Source organism: Anolis sagrei, chromosome 4 (assembly GCF_037176765.1).
Source record: "Anolis sagrei isolate rAnoSag1 chromosome 4, rAnoSag1.mat, whole genome shotgun sequence".
Taxonomy (NCBI): domain Eukaryota; kingdom Metazoa; phylum Chordata; class Lepidosauria; order Squamata; family Dactyloidae; genus Anolis; species Anolis sagrei.
Window position 1 is genome coordinate 99,287,631 of NC_090024.1, and position 5,264 is coordinate 99,292,894.

Sequence of the window (5,264 nt, forward strand, 5' to 3'; positions counted from 1 at the left end):
CCCATTCAACAAAGAGGGAATCCTAGCTTGCCTGACAGCTGCTGTTCCTCTGAAGTCTAGAAACACATGTCTGGGGAATTCTGACTTTGGCTTTGTTGAGACGGAACCCCACTGATAAATGTATGCAAGACACAGGGGGTGTGAAATCATTCATGTGATCACAAAGATAACATTTCCCTGTGTCATTGTGACAATTTGGGTGCAAGGGAGTGGCAGGATTTTAAGAAAGAAAAAAAGAGGGAAGGTGTGTAATTCTAACTTGCATAGAGTCTGGTGAAAGATGTGTTGTGTTGATCTTCTATTTATATTTCAGACTGGTGAAAGGGCTCACCATTATGACAGACACAAGTGGAGAGTTGGAGCAGTATGTTGTAAGGATCAGAAAACATGAAAAGGTTTTTCTCTGTTCCAGAGAACTGCTCTGTACTGTTTCCCTAGAATTTTCATTGGTTTCTGCTACTTTTTTGTCTCAAATAAAGATAGGAGAAAAGCATGGCTTGACAAACCAGAGAAAACCAGCCAATGTGGAATGTCATGAAGAGGAGGGGAACATACAGTAGAAGGAATATAAAACTAGGGGCTTGTTTGACAAATAGACAGGACCAATTAGAAAAAATAAAGGGGTAAGTAAATACATGGAGCTCCTGGTGGTGCAGTAGGTTAAACCACTGAGTTGCTGAACTTGCTGACTGAAAGGTCGCCAGTTCAAATCCAGAGAACAGGGTGAACTCCCACTGTTTGCCCCAGCTTCTGCCAACCTTGCAGTTTGAAAACATGTAAATGTGAGTTGACCAATAAGTACCACTCCGCCGGGAAGGTAACTGCTCTCCATGCAGTCATGCCAGCCACATGACCTTGGAAGTGTCTATGGACAATGCCAGCTCTTTGGCTTATAAATGGAGATGAGCACCAACTTGCAGAGTCAAACACGACAGGACTTAATGTCAGGGGAAAACCTTTACCTTTACCTAAGTAAGTACACAGGGACGTAAGTGAGAGAGGGAATTTTTGATTTTGTGAAAATAAAAAAGTATGGAAAAAGTTCAGAAAAGAGGTGATTGTTTTTCTGTTTTTAAAAAGTTTATGGAGCTGATGTGATGCTAAGTATTTAAGATGTGTGCTATTAATAAACCTTCACTGGTTGTTTACCTCTGTGTCTGGAAATTTAAGAATAAGGAAAAATCACTGAGTAATAAATATATCTGTCCATCCAGTGTGTTATGGAGACCAAAAATCAGACCAAGGATTTTTTTTAGAAGAAAAGATCAAGGGTTGGAATTAGGCCTGGGTAACAATGGAAAAAAAATGTTTCTAAAATCGATTCGTTTTTTGGGGGGTTTTGCGTTTCGATTTTTAAAAGAATTCCGAAATTTTTCTTTTAAAAAGTTCGATATTTACGAAATTTCGTAAATTACAAAACAATACGAAACAATTACGAAACAATCATGAAACAATTACGAATCGATTCGTTAATGGCGGACGCGACCGCGCAATACGCTAAAAAACCTCCAAATGGGACAGGGGGAACTTCTGAAGCTTCCCTCTCCCTCTGCTGTTGACTGTTGGTGTGATATTTATAATTTTTTTTCACTGATTAAACAAACAACAACTATAAAACTTACCCCAGACATGCGGAAATAATAACGAAACGATTTCAAAACGATAACAAAACAAATACAAAACAAATCCGAAGCAATTACGAAACGAATTTAAAAATTCGTTTCGTTTTTTAGTTGCTCCAGAATGGTTCGTTATCGCTTCGTTATAAAAAAAATAACGAATTTTTAATGAATTACGAAACGAAACCGCCCAGCCCTAGTTGGAATCCATCACAATTGATAGGTAGGTTTTTCCTTCATCAATTCAATGGCAAGAAGGTGAGGCTGGAAAGAAAGCAATACTCACAGATGTTCTCATCAAGGCAGAAGGGAGTGCTTAGCTCTTCCAGGCCTCGCTTCATCACCCAAGTTAAGACAAAAGGTGTATCTGCACTATAGAATTAATGCAGTTTGACCATACTTTAACTGTAATGGCTCAACACTATGGAATCCTTGGAGTTTTAGTTTGGTGAGGAACCAGAATACTTTAGTAGAGAAGGTTAAAGCAGTATCAAACTGCATTAATTCGACAGTGCAGATGCATCCTGAATTGGGTTTATTCTTCCTTCCAGTTGCTTAACTTTACAATACGTATTGCAGCCAAGTATAGTATAATATCCTTTGGGCAAGGACAATCAAGATTGGTTGAATTTGAGCAACACAATTAAGGGAACATTTTGTTATATTCATTTTTATAAAGATAGTACACATGTATTTATTTCTTCATAAATCCAAGAAAAATGCTTAAGATTTTTTAAAATGAATATACGAGCCTTATAGAGCCAAGGATCTTTGTCTAATGCTGTAATGGAAAAGCTTTGAATGTAGTATTTACTGGTGGATAGATTTTATCTATTGATTCCTGTAAAATGTTTTTCCCCAAAAGTTTTTAATAAACATTTTGATGATAACTTTATTAGGTCAACCAGAAAACAGAAACAAATTATTAATTTGATTTTCAAAACATACTGACTTTTTTGTCAAGCAAAGACAGTGGAAAAAAAAACCCATGGATGTAAAGAAAAATGGTGTTGTTAGACACATAGGTTTGCTTAAGATGTTACAGAGAGTTGGTGTAGACAGAAATTCACCTCCCTCCTCCAAAAGAGCATGAGATAAGCGGAAACAATGATAAAAGATGGGAATACAATTTCCTTCTCCATCTTGCAGATAAAAAGTCTCCTCTAGAGATGTTGATTTGTCCCTGCCTTTTATGAAGCCACAGGCTCTTATGTTGGCAGAGTTCAGTGGTCATCTTTGGATGTTTTGTGCTGTCACGTCTGTAGATATTGATGTGGTTTGTTTGTTTATTGAATTTATACCCCATCTTTCTCCTGGGATGATATAACAGGCAAGTAATGTCAAAGAGTCAAAATCAGGTCATTTTGCCTTGCACTGTAAATTCAGAGTAAGAAAGCAAGGAGGAAATTTCATCTAGATTAGGATTCTCCCTTTTCTTGGCTAAGTTTGGTTTCTTCAGATTAAAGAAAATAAATGCAGTGATGGCTGTATTGACTATAAAATAAACAGAAAGAGCTGTATTTCAGTTGAGATCATGTGGCAATGGGTTGCAGATGAGTGGATTTCATTTGTTGAGTGTTTTCAACTACCACAAGAATTGTGGGCTTGTAAGCCTGGCATGGCTACCTAATCCAAAAATCCAAATCAGACACAGATGAGGTAGAGAGAAAAACCAGATGTTTATTCATAATGGTCAAAGAGGATGCTGCAATTGCAAACACAGAGCATTTTTATTTTATTTTACAGCTATTCAAGAAACCTGCACCAGCTCCTGGTTGGTTAAAAAAGACATTCTAGTTAGGATAGGTGTTCTGAATCGCTCAGGACTCTATCAAATGTCCTCACTGATTGGCTCTTTGTATAGCAGGAAATTCAATAAACTGTAATTAGATCATTTGAAGTGTCATTGTTTAATGGTGCACCATTAAAGGGGCATGATCCTAAAGGAATGTGATGTGGCACTATGTAATGAGTTATTGATGAGTTTCATGGGCTAGCTCTGCTTAATGAAATAGGATTAGTCCAGTGTACACATTGGATACTTGGGGATGGTGCCTATCTCAAGAAATGAAGCTGGCTTAAGGGATGGGTGCAGGATCTTTCCTACAGATAGCCTGAATCTTATCAATGGGAACAGGAAATGAACCCGGGGAGCTCTGATTTACATCCATTGAATAATTTCCCCCCATTTCCTAGTCCATTGTGAAAAGATCATGGAGATTAAGGCAGGGGTCTTGGGTATGACCAGACAACATTTCAGAAACGACTTACACAAAAAGGTTAATGTAAGACAGAGGTTTTGCAAAGTCACATTTACTGTTTAATATAATTTAATTTATTTCATAATTTTCAGGTCCAATTTCTTGAGATCACATTCAACTTTCACGGATAGTAGGTTGTGCCAGTGTTTACTTTGGCATGCCACACCAATGAGAGATTACTTATGAAGCGAAAAAGTGTCCATTTGTTTTTGTTTGCTTCATGTTTGTGTCATTGTCAAATATTCATCATCTTCTCAGTGTTAAATATCTTGTGTACATCAAATGTTAATAATGCCAATTACATCAATAGCAAGATCAAAATGTGGAAATGTGAAGCAAAGGGCTGAATATTACTGTGAGACATACATTATCAGTGTATGCTTAAATGCATGAGAATGTACATACACACAACTTTTAAATAATAATAATAATAATAATAATAATAATAACAACAACAACAACAACAACAACAACAACAACAACAACAAGATAAGCTCCCAAAGGCAATCCAGAGAAATTTACTAAGCCTAAGAAATGAGAAAAAAATAGTGCTGGCTAACAGATGAGGGCACTGGCTATAATTGCAAACCTGTCCCCTCCTCCATTCAACTTCTGCTCATAGACTTGGAGTAGGTAACTTGCCCAGAACAGTAAAGGTGGTAGCACTGCGTGGAATTCTAAGCTTGTATGCTTAAATTCACCAATGCTGCTGCTTATTTTTCTTCTTCTCCACATTCAACTAGAAGTAGATTTTTAATTTTATTTCCCCTATATTCTTTAAAAACAATTTTCTTGGCTAAATATGAAACATGTTTTTTTTAATGAATTCTTCAAAACCAAACTAAAAGGAGACTGAAGAGTGCTTCAGTTCATTTTGGTTCAGTGAGAACAATCACTAGATTACTATAGCTGCTAACATTACTGGCAGGTTAATGGTCTTCATATATTAGTTCCCAAGAAACAGCCTCCAGGGAAAGCCAAAGACATTTTATTGCCTAAGGCATAGCAGCAAATGACTCTTCGTAATCCAAGTCATGCTATATAGTACTGACAGGTACTATGCTATTTTGGCACCTCAGGGAGAACATCTCACAATGACCTTGTTCCTGATGGCAAAAATGCAACAACAGTTAGTAACTATTTGTTGCTGTTTCATGATACCCAAATACCTGACACCTGCTGAAGTTGCCTTGCTACTGGAAAGGCTGACCCTTCTCCTATTTCCCCACCTTTACATAAAACCAAGTTATTTTTACAAATTAAAATAAACAGAACACAATAAAATACAAAAGATCAACATTTAAAATATACTCACAGCCCAAAATTAAATTAAGCATGCAATTAAAATGACAAAAAGCAATTAAATTTAGTTCATAAAACAGCA